At 36.4% G+C, this 19,463-nt stretch overlaps 1 protein-coding gene across 2 annotated transcripts in view; it reads right to left on the minus strand.

Moving 5' to 3' along the window:
- The window catches only part of LOC145681439 (uncharacterized), a 136,876-nt gene that overhangs the window by 47,561 nt on the left and 69,852 nt on the right, over nucleotides 1–19,463 (minus strand). The gene's annotated exons all lie outside the window — the stretch shown is intronic.

The following is a 19,463-nucleotide window of genomic DNA, read 5'->3' on the forward strand; positions in this document are numbered from 1 at the left end:
TGTAGCTCATATTCACTTGAAACGTCTACTTCAGAACATCTTAAATGCAGTCGCTTCTAGAGACCAACGTAAGTTCCAGAAATGAGTTTGTATTACTTTAAATTTCTTAAGATCTGTCTAAGGGAAATGTATTTTCACTTCCTTTTATGAGCGTCAATAATATCCATATTACATATATCAAAAATATAATTGACATGTGGAGAAGACACACAACAAATAATATTAAAAGAAGGAAAATAGCTGGTGCAATAGGAAACGTGTCAGACTTACACTTCCCTTTTATCATGGGTTCGGATCCAATCTACAAACAATCAAACAAAATTGTAAAATACTTGGGTGTTCTTGAAAACAAATCTCATTAATGAACTAAAAAGTATATGGAACAAGACGCGGCTTCTGGCATAGTAAAGTAAAGCATACATATTACTTAAACTTCATGTTCTTGTCTTGTGTTGTGACACTTTAAGCTTGGTTTCCCGTAATTGACTACAAAGTAGGCCTAACCAAGATTTGTTTCTTCTTTAATAGTTGAGAACTTATAGTTATTTGGAAAACAAATTTTCAAAGCTGAATCTCCTAGATAAACACATTTTCTTGCAAAAATAAAACGAAGAAGAAAACAATTATATTTTTGTTTATCACACATAATTCCAGCACAACTGAAAGTGATTAGAGTGTCGGTATCTGTGCTGTGAATGGCTGAAAGACTGTGAACAGAATGCTCTCTTAACTCTAAGGCTGAGGGTTCGATTCTGTTCTATTTCTAATTTAATGAAAGCTTCCTTTTATTTTCCACTTCATCATATTTATAGATGTATCCAAGAACGTTTCCAGTAACTTCAGGCAGTAAGCCTCTGTTTAACTAGATTGTGGTGCTGTATTGCCACCTCTACAAAAACAGATAAAAAAAAATAGCTGGGAGCTCATTTCTTCATTTTGTAGAGAAACTTGCCTTGCATTTTAGTTTAGAATGATCAGTCATGTAGAAGTGGTATAACTTCTCAAGTATTTAAATATATGACTCGTGCATTGCAAAGACGGTAATATTTTGGGTGCATGAAATTCAGATTACTTTTTCTTAATTTTCATAAAATAACACTCATTGGCATTGTATTATCGATTAAAAATATACAGGAAATCTCTACCCGAGAGATTCGGCGGGCAATCAATAAAAATCAACTGTATATTTACTTCGTGTCTGCAGGTACTTTGAATAACATTCAGTTAACTTATGATTCTTTGTGATATATGATACCCGAAGTTTATGAAAACATTGGAATGGAATTTGAAAAGTTATTACAACTCCTTGTATACTTTCAAGTAGTGCAAAATACTTTTCGATCTGTCAAATAGTTTATACAAACTGATCCCTTAAATTTGGGATGACATCTTGTTTTGTAACTAGTTTCCATGGCACAGTTGGTGCGCCTGGTCCTGGGTTCGATTCCTGGTGCGACCGAATGGATCGGAATCCACGTTAAATACCTTCAGTGCGAAAAAAACGTAAATAAAAAATCAATAGTAGATACTTTGGTACAATCGATCCAAAATGTCTCAAAAGTTCCCCATGACAAGAGAATAAAATAAATACTATCGTGTTCGTGATCATGCAAACTTCATTTTCAACGTCACAAACTACCGTCAACAATAATAGCATGTCTATCTTACTTTACCATAAAAGATTAAAACGTTTGGCATCTCCTGTCAAGCACGAAAAATTTAAAATATGGAAATTCCTTCAATGGATTCGAACTGAAGCTGTTTAGATTGGTTGATAGTCTCTTGCCTTAACCATTTTTTAAAAGGTTCAACCGATCATACCTCAGTTTCCTGAGCACTCGAGTTTCCTCGTACACAAGGTTTTTTTAACCATTACCAAATTCGACAGGGACACGAACACACACATATCCAGGACAGTTAAAATTCCAAAGGCTCTCCCACCCGGAATCGAACCCGGGACCCCGTATACCAAACGCAGACCAGCATGCCACTAGACTAGCGGAGAGGCTATTCATTAGATCATTACCACTTTGTATTGAACCATTTGCCCTTGAGGCTCTTGTAGTAATTCGAATGTGAAATTACTCCTAATCTTTCAATGTTTTTTGTTATATAGGGTGTTAATGAACTATACCGACAAACTGTAAGAGGTGATTTCTCACGTCAAGAGAAGAGAAAAAGTTCATATGAACTTATGGTGGAAAGTTAACCGAGAGAAGTAGCTCAAGTGGTAGAGAGTTGGCTTCGCATTCGGGAGGTCGCGGGTTTGATTCCCGCTGCCGACCTTCCTGATTGGGGTTTTCCAGGGTTTCCCTCAATCCTACCAGGCAAATGCCGGGATGGTACATACTAAAACAGGCCCTGGCCGATACCTTCCCAAATTCTTTCGATTCTTATTGTTATACGAGTATATCCAGTATAAAATGGCCTCAGATCTGTATCTGGTAACTGTAAAATAAATAAATAAATAAATAAATAAATAAATAAATAAATAAGTGCATAATTTCAAAGCTAGGGCTGAATAAGTGCACATTTAATCAATTTTCAATAGTAGTACAGGGTATTTCCTACATGATGTAATTCTCAGATATGCTCTCAATAGAGTTTTCAGATATACCCTGGTTTCAAGGAGGGGCCGGAGTAGGGAGGAGGTAAGTAATGACAACAATGACATCCAGTGCTTCGGAGGAAAGTCGGAAGTGTTAGGAACTGGCAACTCCACGTTTTTATTTATGTTGCGAAAAACGTATGATACGATGTATTTCGTCACGATACATTTCACATTTCACATTGATTCTTTCACTTATAAGCGTGAAAGAAAACATCGCAGCATGCATTTCCCGGAGTACGAGAGACAGTGCTGCTGATGATCCTTAACACTTCCGACACCGCGCCAAAGATTTTCGCGGCCATTGCCATTCGCGCCAACGTATCGTTTGCCTATTTTGGACCAATCATAAAATCATCTCAAAATTCGGTTGATGGCATGTCTGGGAATTTCATCCTGCAGGGAATAATCTGTGCACCCATTGAACATTAATGAAATGTGCAATTTTCGAAATGCGCATGCATAATAGGTAGTTGGCACCTTCTCCTCACTCATAAATGTTCATAAGTCTCGATATTCTGATATTGTAAATGTTCTTAATGATATGTTTTAGTTCTATTCACGGGTGGTCGACAGTTTGAGTAATTGATACACCTTCCTCCTCATATTAATGATCTTCTAAATGACACAGAAGAAATACGATAATATATACAAATATGAATTACTAATATTACAGAGGTTGTATAGGAAAAGAGAATATGACGTATAATAAATGATTTCCGTTGTTAGAATAGTTAAGAAATGGTTTAGAAATGAAATATACAGATCACACACGTATAACAAGCTAATATATTCTTTGTTTCATTTATATACATGACATTTAACACGGCAGCGGATGTTGGTCGTTGGAAGGGGAAAGAATATTCTGTAATTTGGGTCGTTGCAATGAGGGAAAGAAGATTCTGGAACTTTCCAGGATGCGCTCAAAGTTATTAGAGTTATATAAATACCGACTCATTTGCATGATCCGTACAACGTATACGAGATAAGAAGTGCAAGTATAGTGTTGGAAGAAGAAAATCGACATGTAGAGGGCACTTGTAGAGAAAATTATTGGTAGCTACTAACTTTGTAGTATTTCCATTCTTGTTTTTATACTTGTTCATTTTTCTTTTTTATATGGGAAGTGACACTGTAAACGAAATACATGTAAAACATACTGTAATTGTCAGGAGTATAAGGGAATGGAAGTTTGTTTTTACCGGTAATTGATTGCAGATTTTCCGACATTGAAAACCATATGAGTCGGTGTACTTATATATAATTATAAATTAACTATGATATAGAGTAATATAATATGCAGGCTACAGGAAATCTAGATTATTCATTGCACCGGTACTCGAACGAAGATTCTTTCACTAGGAAAATTGTACGTTAAACTTTTTGCTTGCAGTGCGAACTTGTTACTTGTATGTATTTATAAATGGTCAATGGTCAATAAATGGTCAATACTGTGTAAGAACAATTTTATATTGAACAGGAAGTCAACACACTCACCACCAGTCGAACGGGATACTTACAGGAAAATTTTGTGCAGTAAACGTTTTTGCTTAGCAGACTTCGTTACTTATATGTAGCTATAAATGTTATAAGATGTATAACAGGTATTTTTAAAGTATATGTTAAGAAGGAAGGTATATTGGACACGGAGCCATCACACTACCGGGCAATGAAGCAGGGATGTTTTACGTGGAAAACTACGCCAATCCTTTTTATGCTCGCACTATGGACTTTTCAGTTATATATAATTATAAATGGTATAAACGTTACTGTGTAAGAACAAACTTATATTCTATAGTAAGTTAGGAGACTCACCGGGACTCAAACCAGGATTCTCCCACGTGGATAACCGTACGCTAAATCTTTTGCTTGCACTGCGGAGTTTTCATTTATAAATGTTATAAACTTTACTTGCATGAACAAACTTATATTGAACAGGAAGTTAACAGGTTTACCGGGAATCGAAGCAGGGCTCTCCCACGTGGAAATCCGTACGATAAACTTTTTGCGTAGCAGGGTTTTTTACTTATATTTAGCTATGAATTGTGTAAGACGTATAACTGGTATATATAAATAAATTATATGATATGAAGAAAGTATACTGGATAGGGAGCTGTGACACTGCCGGATTTAAAGCAGAGGTTTTTCATCTGGAGAACCGTACGCTAAACCTTTTGCTTGCACAGTGGACTTTTCAGTTATAAGTGTTATAAACTTTACTGTGTAAGAACAAATAGTAAAATAAAATTATACACTTGTCTTATTATTGTTATTGGTAATATCTTCTACACATAATGTACAAATTCTGATTCAAGATAAAAAAAATTTTATTCACAATAAGGTTACGTTTAAGGTACTTTCGTACGTTCTTCTTGTACATACCATATCAGTATATTTCCCAAAGTCTTTCTCTAGTAAAATTTTAACTAATATACGTCTATATTCAGTCACACACAAGATCTCGGAAACGTTCAATAAAGTTCAATGTAGTCACAAACAGATGTCCATGCTTTTTTCTATAAACTGATAATAATTCTTTACGAACCACAACTTTCCTTACATCTGTAGCTTTCTATTCAAGCGATTCCGTATGCAACATCAAACAATCATGTTTTAACTGTCCAACTTCAATAAAACTGTACGCAATACAGATACATACATCGTCTGGTTTCCAGTATATTATGCATACTTTTATGCAATCCAATCCATCTACACTACATTCACATGGTAACTTCAAAAATTCTTCCATTTCCCAATTCTGAACCAGCAATTACTCATTGTTGGTGAAGGTGTATGGGGATATTCTTTTTCACGATACGCGTACAATACATCAAGTGACGGAGTAATTTCTGTTTTCAGTGGCGGAGGTTGCGAGCTCACCACCGGTTGGGATGTCCCCGATAAAGACGTCAATACATTCAAGTTTGCCGGGCTAACTTCTGTTTCCAGTGGTGGAGGTTGCGGGATCACCTCCGCTTGGAATGAAAACTCTGTCCCCTGCAAAGATGATGACTCTGTAAATCACTTTCACCTCTTGTACTGAGATCCAAAGGTTTCAGTTAATCCATGTTTTAAAACCAACCTATAACTCCTTTACCCTAAAACACCGCTATATTTCAACAGCAAACAATTCAAGAAAATAGACTTTATTCTCCAGTGTTTTTATTGATTATATCAGTTTTCGTTTCCATTAGTTACATACCGCATTACTACTTTTCAAGTTACAAAAATATAATATTCCTATAATATTTAAAGTAGCTCTAACGTTCCCAACCATATTGGTTTTGCATGTGAGACACAAATTCGATTCCCGGTGCGGATTCTACTGACTTCCTGTTCAATATAAGTTTGTTCTTACACAGTAAAGTATATAACATTAATAACTGAAAAGTCCACAGTGCAAGCAAAAGGTTTAGCGTACGGTTCTCCAGGTGGAAAATTTCTGCTTTAAATCTGGCAGTGTCATGGCTCCCTATCCAGTATACTTTCTTCATATCATATAATTTATTTATATATACCAGTTATACGTCTTACACAATTCATAGCTACATATAAGTAAAAAAACCTGCTACACAAAATGTTTATCGCCCGGTTTTCCACGTGGGAGAGCCTGCTTCGATCCCAGTAAACCTGTCAATTCCCTGTTCAATATAAATTTGTTCATACACAATAAATTTTATAACATTTATAAATGAAAACTCCGCAGTGCAAGCAAAAGATTTAGCGTATGGATCTCCACGTGGAGAACCCTGGTTCGAGTCCCGGTGAGTCTCCTAACTTACCATCCAATATAAGTTTCTTACAGAGTAACGTTTATACCATTTATAATTATATATAACTGAAAAGTCCATAGTGCGAGCATAAAAAGGATTGGCGTAGTTTTCCACGTAAAACATTCCTGCTTCAATGCCCGGTAGTGTGATGGCTCCGTCTCCAATATACCTTCCTTCTTAACATATACTTTAAAAATACCTGTTATACATCTTACAAAATTTATAGCTACATATAAGTAACAAAGTCTGCTAAGCAAAAATGTTTAGTGCACAAAGTTTTCCCGTTAGTCTCCCGTTCGATTGCTGGTGAGTGTGCTGACTTCCTGTTCAATATAAAATTGTTCTTACACAGTATTGACCATTTATAATTACATATTAAGTAAGAAAGTTCGCACTGCGAGCGAAATGTTTAACGTACAATTTTCCTAGTGAAAGAATCTTCGTTCGAGTACCGGCGCAATGAATAATCTAGATTCCCTGTAGCCTGTATATTACATTACATTATATCATAGTTAATTTATTATTCTATATAAGTACACCGACTCATATGGTTTTCAATGTCGGAAAATCTGCAATCAATTACCGGTAAAAACAAACTTCCATTCCCTTATACTCCTGACAATTACAGTATGTTTTACATGTATTTCGTTTACAATGTCACTTCCCATATAAAAAAGAAAAATGAACAAGTATAAAAACAAGAATGGAAATACTACAAAGTTAGTAGCTACCAATAATTTTCTCTACAAGTGCCCTCTACATGTCGATTTTCTTCTTCCAACACTATACTTGCACTTCTTATCTCGTATACGTTGTACGGATCATGCAAATGAGTCGGTATTTATATAACTCTAATAACCTTGAGAGCATCCTGGAAAGTTCCAGAATCTTCTTTCCCCATCCCAACGACCAAAATTACAGAATATTCTTTCCCCTTCCAACGACCAACATCCGCTGCCGTGTTTAAAGTCATGCATATAAATGAAACAAAGAATATATTAGCTTCTTATACGTGTGTGATCTGTATATTTCATTTCTAAAGTCTTTTTTATATCCTTCTTGTGTGTGAAACTAGGCCTATACACTTTTCCCCACACGTCCATATGCACGTTTTCTCTTATTTTAATGTGAGGAATGACCTCTTACAGTTTGTCGGTATAGTTCATTATATTTTTTGTATCTCTTTTATGTTGATGACTTTCATCCCTAGTATGCGTAATTTTTATTTATATCTTTTGTTCTCATGAAGTGTGCGTCAGACTTTCATCGCCTCCTACATCAAACTAAGATTTCACTTATTTAATTGCCATATTCTCTACAGCATTCGATGCATGATGCCATGCTCACAAAAAGGTTTGTTGTTTGTCAGATAGTACTTTTTGCATTGTCTTTTAGAGACTATCGTATATAATATCCTTTAGAGACAAGTAATCAGATTCAATCCTAGCTAAAAGTCAAAGCGCAAATATGCGCAACTCCTTGTCTGAAAAGAATCTTGGAAATACGTGTATAGATTTCTAAATTAGAGGTCTATAGAGGAAATGCGGCAACGGTGTTCCACTTAGAGAGCGCGAGAAAGAGATGCAGTTACATTCCGTAAACCTCAGCGCAACACGAAATTTGCCATAACTTTAGGCGTGAAGAGTCTCTCGTCCGATCCTTAGACCATGATAATTTGTATTGAAGAAAATCGTGTCTGTGAATTTTCTCAGTACTTTTCCGTTTTCTCTTATACTCTCATTCCATAAATTATTTTACAATAATTGGCTTTCATTTATCATTCATCTCCATTAATGTAAAATGTATAACCGTACTGATACAAAATCGATCAATCAAACATATGTACTATCTTTCCTTCTTTCAAATTCTAACAGTGTTATTCTAACTTAAACGATGTAGTATGAGTTTCGTTTCTTAATATTTTATTTGATTGTTGTTTATTTTGCTCATTCAATATTTGATAAAACAGCCCAGGAATTATTTGGTTTCGTTGGAGGTCTCCCTTGCGCCGCATAGTGGAGTACTTAGTCTTGAAACCCAGACAAAATTATTTACCATTTCGTGTCATAAAATAATCGATTAAATCAAATTAATTTGTGTTTATCTAGAGTTTTAAAGATACACTATAACCAAAACCCGGTCCTGCAGTTTTGAACAGTGAGGAAAATCAGTGAAAATATATGCGTATTGTTTATTAGTTATTCTTTTATTGATTTAAACTGTCTAAGGTAAATACTTTGAAACAATTTAAGAGAAAATTCTTAGTTCTGCTATTAATTAGCATTTACTACATCAAATAATGGATAAAAAAGGAAATATAAACATAAGATAGAAACAGCAATATACTTTCTTAGTTATACTGTGCAGGGTGTGGACAAAATTCTGGACCGGGCTAAATATTTGTGAAACTGCAAATGCAGTCGATCCGAAGTCAATTGGGATCAATATTGGAGGTAGGGAAAAATATTATGACGTGGTTAAGGTTATCGTCTTCTATCTTGGTGGCCGGCATATTGAACTCGACTTGTTTATTTTAAATGGCTATATGATCATGCGACATATTAAACAACATCCCCGTTCGAAGCGAAATCCAACGGTAAAGTTATTTTTCCAAACTCTCCAACGGTTTTGAAGTTGTAAATTAATTTAGGATAGGTTGTTATCTTTCAGATTTAAATTTTGGTATATGTGGAGAGTTATATGGACGGAAACTGACTGTCTCTATTTTTTTCTTGTAGGTAGGATGGGATATTAACTCGAGAGGAAAGAATCGAAATTATCTGTTTGGCTAGAAGACGTGATTAGGATGTCGTTCATTGAAGACGGCTTCTATTATTGCTGAAGTGCGTCCTGTAAGTCGAAAATGTTTGTTTCTAGCCTCAGCTGCCTCCTCTCAGAGTTGTTCAATGGGTACCAATTATATAATTTTACTTAAAGTTCTTCAGTGGCAGTAGCGAAGTTCTGACATTTCTGCAAGTCTATTTAATGGCCACTAGAAATTGCCTACAGAATAATGTTGACATTTTTTATCAAGTTTAAATCCAAACCAGATATTCGGGCAACAGTTTCGTGGTCAGCAAGAAAACCTCCTTGAAGTGTTCTCGTCGTTCGTATTGCCATGGCCTTGCTCAGGGACGTCCACTAACAAACCCATCTCTTCTTTGAAACTAATTTGAATTTCTTTTCTTCGTATCTTTAACTATGGTTTTCTTGTCTTCTGATTTCCCTTGCCATTGTTTAATAGAGATTTTGTATTGTAAGTGTAATATTGATTCAAAAACCCTGATCGTTATATCCCTGGATTACAAACCATTCGTAAATTTTACGAAACGGCATGACAAAGTTGTTGAATTCGAGGAACCGCGAATGCGCTGCCGCCCTCCTCCCCAATACCATCCTAGTTCTTACAGCAGAGGCTAGTTTTGGTTTTACAGCCGTGTCGGTCGGTTTCATCATGCATATTGTGAAGATCTAGTCGTAATTTTTACGAAAGGTTTGTAACGACGTTAGTTTTATTTTCCACAAATTTTGACAAATTTACTTTCTTGTTTTTAACATGAAATGAGTGTTTTCTGGACTATAAACTGTGCAAAGGATTGTGTAACTATTTTTTGTCTTCGTCGGTGGAGAAACTATAGGTGCAGGCACGTAGCCAAGGGGGGATCCGGGAGGTCCGACCCCCCTCCCCCCTTCGAGACCAGAAATGAAAAAATTAAGGAAGGATGAAACAAAATGAAATGACAAAAAGAAGGATCAGCGTTAGAAATTAAAAACTACTGGAAGCTTTAGGTTACTCTTTCTTATGAGGAGATTTGTATTACTTGCAATACATGGTGGCGAGGTGAGTGAGATATCCTGGAAGAGTCAGGGAATTTGAAATATCTAGAAAAGTTACGGAATACTCAGAATTTCTGCTACTAGTCAGGGAGATTTCAAGCTTCCGAAAGCATAGTGCCGTTGCGTATCAGCGTGGACATTTTTTATCATAATTTTTCGTCATCGCATCCTTGCAGTGTCAAACATGTTATTTCAAAAACAATTTTCTACTATTCCTTTAACATGTCATTTGGAACAGACAGCAGTTGACGAAATAATAAAAACAAAAATTTATGTGGAAAGAAAGTTCTGTTAACATCTGATTCAACAGAGAAAGAAAAACAGATATTGTAAAATAATTTACAAGATATTATTTAGTATGTACTTCTTATAATAGTGAATATGTACTTTTTATAATAGTTGAGGTCATAATGAAAGGAAAATTGTTATATTTGAATGAACAGAGTAAGGACGTAAATATTGTAAAATCTTTTTCAATACATTTTTTATTTTACTCGAGATTTCTTCATAGTTTGTTATTAAAATACTTACCAACATATCCTCATTTTATTGTAATAACAAAAGAATACTTATTGATAGTAAAGTAGTTTAGATTGATCGAGCTCCTGGGCCTTCAGAATTTCATGTCAAACCCCCCCCCCCCTTCCGTTACGAAGTCCTGGCTAAACGAACCAATATATCTTGTCAGTAAAATAGTTTAGAATGATCGAGCCCCTAGTATGATGACCACAGTGTTTCAAGTGACGGACCCCCCCCCCTTCACAAAATCCTGTCTACATGCCTGATGGGTGACAGTGATGAAGAACGTGAAAACAAATAAGAAGATTTTTGGATGAGATATCTTCTGATGAAGACTCTAGTGATACTGCTCATGGAGCACATCACCATCACTAACCCTATGGCAAACCCGCCACGAAGAACAAGAAAAATTTGCTTTTACTGTCCGTCGGTGAAGAGGAGAATGACAACACATTTGTGTAAGCACAGGAGGAAGGAGATTTGTGCTGAAAATAGAGGTGTGTGTGTTGCGTGGTGAGTGACCAGGATTTGAACCTAAGTTAGATAGCTGTACTATTCACAAGTTCGTTACGTTACCTCAACACTACATTTTCTAAACAATCTTCTTTATTGAGAAGCAACGAACAAAAAGTACATGAACATATTGTAAATTAAAAAAACATAACATTAAAATAAAGAATGTTAAAGACACTTGAAATAATGATCCAAGACAATGCATATATACAGAGGTGTCTGCACAGGCAGGCAAGTTACATTATCATTAGTAGTTTTAGCATGAGTTATATCTACATTATCATTAGCTGAGGTGACATAGCACTGTTTTGTTTTATATTACATGCATGGAAAAAGACTCTGTAAGAACAGTTAAATAATTCAGAAAATATTTTCTTTTTCGTGCAGGAGAGAGAAAGCTGGCTTGATATTTCAGATATTGTTTGTATAATTCTATATGATAAGGCCGATTAGTATACAAAAGAAATATGATAGTCTGCATAGCGAGCCAGATAACAGCGTTATTTTTAAATGTCGGAAAGTAATTACAATGAGGCCACAAAATAAGTTCTGTTATAGTAAAATTATGAGGTGAAAGACGACAAATTTTACTAAGTAAAATACAAAAATATGTCCAGATGATTGGCATGTTGGAACAGGCATGAAAGTTACGTGCTAGCGTATCGATATTGTTGCAGTATGTGCATATATTACTATTTACAATACCTATATTGTGAAGTTTCTCCAATGTTTCGTATATATTATTGACTATGAAATACCAGGTGGTTCGTTGGTTGGGGGAGAGAATGGAAGCGTTGATGTTTTTTTAAAAAAAAATCATTCCAATTTCTGTGTGGGGGCTTTAAGACGACATTCGGGTATACTAGTAACCCACAAGCGAACATAGCGCCTGTAAAGGTTATTGACCAAACCAGTTTCAATAGGATCTTTTGCTAGCAAGGCGTTTATCATATCAAGTATGACATCACGTAAATGAGGAAATTTGTAGCTCCAAGGAAACACGTCTACTGGCGCCTGAAGGTCTAAACAGTGGAAGCAGACATTGATAACGGCAGCCGTAATCGAAGTCTCATGTTCACAAACAAGGTTACAACTTCTATGTATAAGAAGGGCACGTGCTTATGCTTCTATGTGTAAAAAGGCTATGCCTCCTTCACGAAAGGATAGATAGAGTTGATTCTTGATCACGCGTAAGATTTTGGAATGCCATAAGAAAAACAGCGCTTGACTAGTTAACTGGTTACATATTTTAACTGGCATTGGTTGAATCTGTGCAACGTGGCTTAAAATACTAAAAACGGTCGTTTTGAGAAATAAGTTTCTACTATAAATGTTTATGTTTCGCTGTCTATGAGTCATAAGAACACTTCGGATTTTATTTCCTGCAAGATTAGAGGAATGTTCTATGGTTTGGTTGATATTATTGAAAAACCATACACCAAGTATTTTACACAATGAACTGTGTTATAGAGTTGCTATATGAAGCATTGTATTCTGGATGAATACATAATATTTTTATTTTCCTGTGGTTGAGTTGCGCTCCAGAAGCCTGTGGATACGAGGTTAATAACCGTTGTAAACAAATCATGTCGGTCGGATTTTGTAAATAATAGTGCCAATTATCGATGTAACTTTGTACAGCTATTTTGGTATTGTAGACAGAGACACCAGGGAGTAAACATTCAGTCGCATACTTAAGTGTGGCAAGGGACAAACTGAATAATAGACTTGACATTCGATCACCTTGCAAAATACCATTATTGATGTTTACTGGGTTACTTCCGGAACATCCTTATGAAGCACTGGAAAAACACTGTGACTACCGGTGTCAAGAGCTGATGGATCACCTGGTAAATTATGGGGTACTCGTGCAATAGGAGAAATGGAATTGTTTGCTGTATACAGCACAGTAGGACGTGAATTCCTTTTCTTTGGACACCCTTGAACAAACTGTTTGGGTGAGTTGCAGATGGCACAAGTTTGAATTTGACCAGCAAAACTAGTAAACAAACGTAAACCACAGTTTGTGATAAACGAAGGAATGTTTGCCATTTAAAAATAAAAAACTCGGTATTTTCGGCTTAACGTATTTAACCCACCGTTCATTTAAGGTTGGATAGTAATGACGTTGTCTGAGTACGCCCATTTCACACGAAAGATGCATTTGGTTTCAGCATGATTAAGTAATTGATTGTTTAATTTCCACGCAGTCTTGCCGTAAGTAACCGAAACACCTAGGTTGTACTTACATGTCCAGAGTATTGCTGCGTGATCACTGAATGGTATAATCTGTAAATGAATATCGGTGACAGAAGCTATTAAGTGAGGTGTTGAATGACATCTATCAATTCAACTAGACATATTTTGAGTCTTATAGGTAAACGAAAGATCCTGGCTGTGTTGAACTCAAGCGTCCTTGAGTTTGAGGGAGAAAATTAATTATTGGAGAGCAAGGGAAGGAATGAACTTCGAGGTAGTGTCTATCCCACGATTCACAACATTAAAGTCCCCTGCGAATGTTATTTTTTCGGAATAGTGGGAAATAGGGGTAAAATATCTTCATTGTAAAACTGTTCTCTTGCATTCCTATTATTTGACACTCGGGGCATAAATGTTAATCAGAGTAAGATCATCACAAGTTATGGCGATACCCTTGCCAGATGGAAGATACACAACATTCCTAACCTCGACACCTCTTTTGCACAAGATGGCAGTATCTCGGTGCTCAGGGCCCACGTTCACATAGGCTCGATACATAGGGAGAAAGTCAAAATTCTGAAACGCTACTTCTTGCATTCCGATGTTTGCATGATAAAATTACGTAATAGATTACGATTACTGTCACTAGAAATCCCTCGAATATTTAACGAGATGTAAGATCGTGAAGTAGAATTAGGAATTGCTTGCATAAACAAAGTATAAACAATTAAAATAAATAAATAAACAACACACGGTAAACACTTCCTTGCAAAACATTGGACTTCCCGACACATTTGTAAACGCTATGTTTATGCTCATAGAATGTAAACACCAGCGATAGCCATGTAGTGTGGATCGAAGGACAATAGGAGATGCTTACCTCTCAAGTATAAACAAGTAACATTCTTGGCCTTGAATAGGAAGGTCATTCCAAACACAACTGATCTACAGTATAAACTTTTCGTGTTATCGTTCTAAGAAAGAAACACTGCACCATTTGTTAAACAAAGTTTGGGAAAAGCAATCGATAGTAAAGTGCTAGACTTCCAAATGGAAAATCTTGGTTCGATTCTCCATCAGGTAGTTTGATTTTTTCGCATAAAATAATGGCTGCAAACCGAGGTTCATCTTCCGTTGGAGAACTTAGAAAGCATCACTAGCGATTATTCTAGTAAACAGTGTGTGCGTTCTACATCAAACACTGCAATAATAAGTATATTTCATATTTGTATTCGTCCCCAACAATCTCTCTCTTTCTTGACGTTTCCCTACTCTGTCTTTATATCTTTCACTTCTCCTCTCCTCTCTCTCACGCACACACACGCAGTTCATATGCGTGTGCGTGCCCCAAAGTTAAAACGGAGCAAGAGCCCGATATACCTTTTCTGGAAAATCTAATTAACTGGAATCTTTGTCGTCGTGCTCTGCGGATAACAGCTCCAGTCCTGGTCATCTCTGACAGAAATACTGTTAAAACGCAAGGGAATAAGTAGAATATCTTTTTATGCTCTGGGTCACTGAGTCTCAGTTGAAATTACCAGGTCACTACGGGTTTAAATCCTTGACCCAGTGGTGGCCTATAACCTAACCAACATCATCTGACTGACACAATGATCCGTTCGAGCTCTAGCCTGTGCATTCTATCTGTGCAAATCATATTATATCCGCAAGAGAGGAAGTTGATGCTGGATGTTCAGAACAGACAAATCTTCTGAAAGACTAGAAAATGGTAACCTCTTTGGTTATTTGAAAACAAAATTTTATTTATACTAGTTCGACACAAAATTTGTTTCCATGTTACAGTTCAATGTGTTTTATTCACGTTGAAATTTGAAACGTGCTACATCTATGAGGAACATAAACTTTTCCTTTCAAACATTTGTAACTTTTCATTACAATACAGTTTGGAGTTTTAATATAGCGTATTTCTGATAGAAATTTAGCAAGAAAATAGCACTCGTTCAATTTTCTCTTTCTTTCTATATTCTTTTTCTATTCTTTCTTTTCGTTTCGTTTCGCTTTTTGTTAAGTTTGCATTAGTATTCTGAAATGGAGAATATGACCAACGCTACCTACTGGGTTTATTAGAATGTATTTTGGATCACTACGTCCAATGAACACTACCGAATTTGCAATCAAACCACGCGGAAACAAAGCATGTTTGCTAAACTTTTGACATTATCCCTAGATGTGTCTCGGAGATCTACAATTCCACTCGAAATTGGGTATGCTATCCTTTATGAAAGTGGCTTAATGAATGTTTAAAGCATCCTCTATATATTCAAATAGTTCAGAAAAATATGTAAAAATAAACGTTATTTCTATATTACTGTTGGATTTCTGGAAACGGAACTTTATAATGTTAGGTTCTTTTCTTAATACTTTTTTATTCCACATTCTTATCTGTTCTCCCTTTTCGTTACCTTCTTCCCTCTTCTTTCAATCTCTCTCTTTTTTTCTCTCTCTCTCTCTGCCTCATTTCTGAATCTCTGTGTAATAGATAGCCATTGGTTTCAATTTTTCATTGTGTGTATTACAGTTTCTCTCTACATCAACTTATGAATGTTATTTCGTCTCGGTTTTATTATTTCATTTTATCGAGACTAATACATGTATAGTTTGAAATTAGAATTGGGCTTATGTTGATAGCTTATTTTAGTATGAGAGAGAAGAAAGGAGGAGAGAGAAGGGGTGTCTTTACCTGACACGATTATGGGATAAGAAGGTGTATGTTAGGTGGCCTAACTGCACGGCGTTAGCTGTCACAATTTTTTATGCGGAGTGTACCATGTTACATCAATGCATGCGCCAGGTATTCATGTATGATATACCCAAGTATAGTTCAGATCGAAATGTTATGACATGAAAAAGTGGGAGAACAAGCTTGGCGTACAAATGGCTTCCGTCATATTGAATATCACCACCGCAAGTCCTTAGCTGCGGGGACTTTTAGGATGTAACTCCTTAGAATCAGAAGAACTTATCCCCAAGTTTCAAAATGTTACTAAGTAGGTTTTGCTAATTTTTGACCTAATCTGGCTGGACTATATACTAACAACTACAGTGAGGTAATAGTATATAACAGCTCCTCATCGTGTTCCGTACTCGAGGATAGTTCTTACTCTTGCACCACGTACAGAAATGGTGATGTGTCATGTACAAGTGTTAATAGAACACATAAGAAACCCAGATCATGTTGTACTCACACTGGAATATGCAGTATGAGTACACCGTGATCTGCGTTTCTTATGTGTGCTATTACAACTTCTACATGAAATACCATCACGTTTGTACGTAATGCAACAGTAAGAACTATCCACGAGCACAAGACATGCAATATGCGTTCAAGTCCCTCCCCCCCCACACACACATAGTGAAATATAAAGTACAAGGGCACTACAGAGGCGCACATAAAGTGCACCGTACTCGAGGATAGTTGAAGCTCTTGCCACGTACGGAAATGGTGGTATGTCATGTACAAGTTTCAGTCGATAAGTAAATGAAAGTCTCTTTGTTACCCCATTTTCAAGTTCCTAGATCCTCAATGAATAATCCGTAAAAAACTGAATTTCGTGAGTCCTCGGAAAATGATGAGGACCTGTTGTATACTATATCCTACAGTGATTTTCTTTGCAATATAGTCATTACACATACAGTATAAGGCATCCAAAGCGCAAGGGATTCTAGTCCAATAACCAAAGTTGAAAGGAAAAAAGACAAAGTTTGTACGTCACACTTAACTTCATAGAAATGTTAACGGTTTTTTTTAAACATTACGAGGGTTATTTACAATATCTGTACATGATTTTTTTAAGCAGTGAAAGGAGTTTCAAATAGAGATTTTGAAGATGATATATATACATTTTGACCAAAGTTGTATTGATTCCCTTGTGCACTGAACGCGCCATATGTATCACTAGTTTCATTTTCCACGAATTTCTCAAATATTTTACTTACAGACTGAATTAGGGATAGCGTATAGAAAATTACTTTTATAGAAGTAAGATAACACATTTTGGTTGTCATGATCCGAGAAGAGCCAGCTATCAAATTAGGAACTCTCCTGGAGTCGACGAAAATCGCCGACTAGCTTAATTTCATTCCACATATGAAGTAAACTTAATTGTAACTCATGTTGCCGTTTCTTTTCCGAAGGCAAGTATTCGTAGCAGAAAGTGTCATTATTGTTTACAAACGAATATGCTTTTTCCCTAATCCAATATTCTTTGTTTCTCTTTCTTAACCTCAATTGAAGTTTCATATCTTCAGGTGTAGACCTAGGTCCTAGTCACCTATATAACGGAGTTTTGTTATGAAGAAGTGAGTTTCGTTTCACAGTGTGAAACTATAGATTTACAGACTATGTGAATTCAGTACTTAAACTTGAACTAATAGCTGTAACTACTGGTTACAATATATTAATAAGATCAGGGCTAAAAGTAGAAATGGAAAGGTAGAGGGGACGGTAGGTAGCGGCATGACCTCACGCCGTCCCCCTGCATATCTTTGCCCATTGTAATTTTTTAGGAACTGGAGGAACGCCGAACATATATTTTCGAGGTCGGGGGACGGCAACCCTCCGTGTTCCCCTTCACTTTTACCCCTGAATAAGATCAAACCTAGAACCCGTCTTGGACCATGAATCCATATTTAAAAAAAAGCATTGGCTATCCCTTACTGTTTCTATTGTATGGCGATAAAGTTTCAAATCAGAAATCATTAATTGGCACCACTTCCGCTTTGAATAGAGGATTAAGGGGGATAAAATCTACAAAAAAAGTTCTTGCTGTCTCTTACCGTTTTGAGACAATCAGTGTTGAAACCGAACCTTGTAGTAATTTTCAACCACTTCCGGTATTGATGTTGCGGCTTGTGATGGCATGTTTCTTTAACACTATGAATCGATTGCAGAAACCTGCTTGTCTGTTCTATGGTGGTAAGTGCTGAAATAGGAAATGGTTAATTTGATTCACTTCCGGTCTGAATAGAGGATTAACGGGGGAAAAGGAACCGATTCTAGGGGCTCTGAATCGTTTATAAAGAAGTGCATCTCATTATCCCTTACTATTTTTGCTCAATGGAAAACAGTACTAGAATTGGACATTTCAGCTACTTGTGGTTTGGTTCTCTTGTGACGCTAAATATATTGAAGAAAACAGCTTGTCGCTATCTATTACCGTTTTTGTTCTATGAGGGTAAACATGGAAATCGTAACTGGTTAATTTGAATCACTTCCGTTTAAATAGAGGAATACAGGAAACCTATTCTTTGGCGCTGAATTGATTCCAGAAAACCACTTTTCGATAGGCCTATCTCTTACCGTTTTTGCTCTGATAGGTATCGTCACACGGACGGACGCCATTCTATAAGACTTCTGACACGCGTAGCATAGTTTTGGAGTCTAATAATTGTTTTGAAATATAGTAATTTTAATACAAAAATTTATGTGTGGTGATCAAAGATGTCGGATAAATCTTGTTCCGATCTCCTTCCTTTCTTGAAAAATATAGGCAAGTCAAGAAAGACTTGGACTGATTTTTTTCCCGGCAGTTCTGTTAACGCTGGAGCTTCATAGTTTGGCATACAAGTAGGGTGGGTCTTGCTGTGCATATATATAAAATGTTGTTAAGGAATCATTGCATGTTTGGTAACCACGACTTTTTATTGCAGGTGATGTTCTGCACCGCCTCTAGAAGTCGCCTGTAGAAGAAATGGAGTCATTACGAGATGAACAATTTGCAGCTATACGGTTCTGCTATCGCCTGCGGAAAAGTGCAACAGAAACTCTAGGAATGTTGAGAGCAGCCTACAAAGATGACGCTCTGCCACGAAGTACCGTGTTCTGGTGGTTCAAAGAGTTTAAAGAGGGCCCAATGACAATCACGAAAGCTGGTGGACCAGGTGTATCAGCGTCAGCTGTTACTGAGGTGAACATTAACACGGCAGCAGTCATTGTTAGAGAAGATCGCCGCATCAGTATCGACGATCTGGCAGCCGCACTACGCATATCTCAT

This window comes from Thermobia domestica, chromosome 3, assembly GCF_964235325.1.
Source record: "Thermobia domestica chromosome 3, izTheDome1.hap1.1, whole genome shotgun sequence".
NCBI classification, from domain to species: Eukaryota; Metazoa; Arthropoda; class Insecta; order Zygentoma; family Lepismatidae; genus Thermobia; species Thermobia domestica.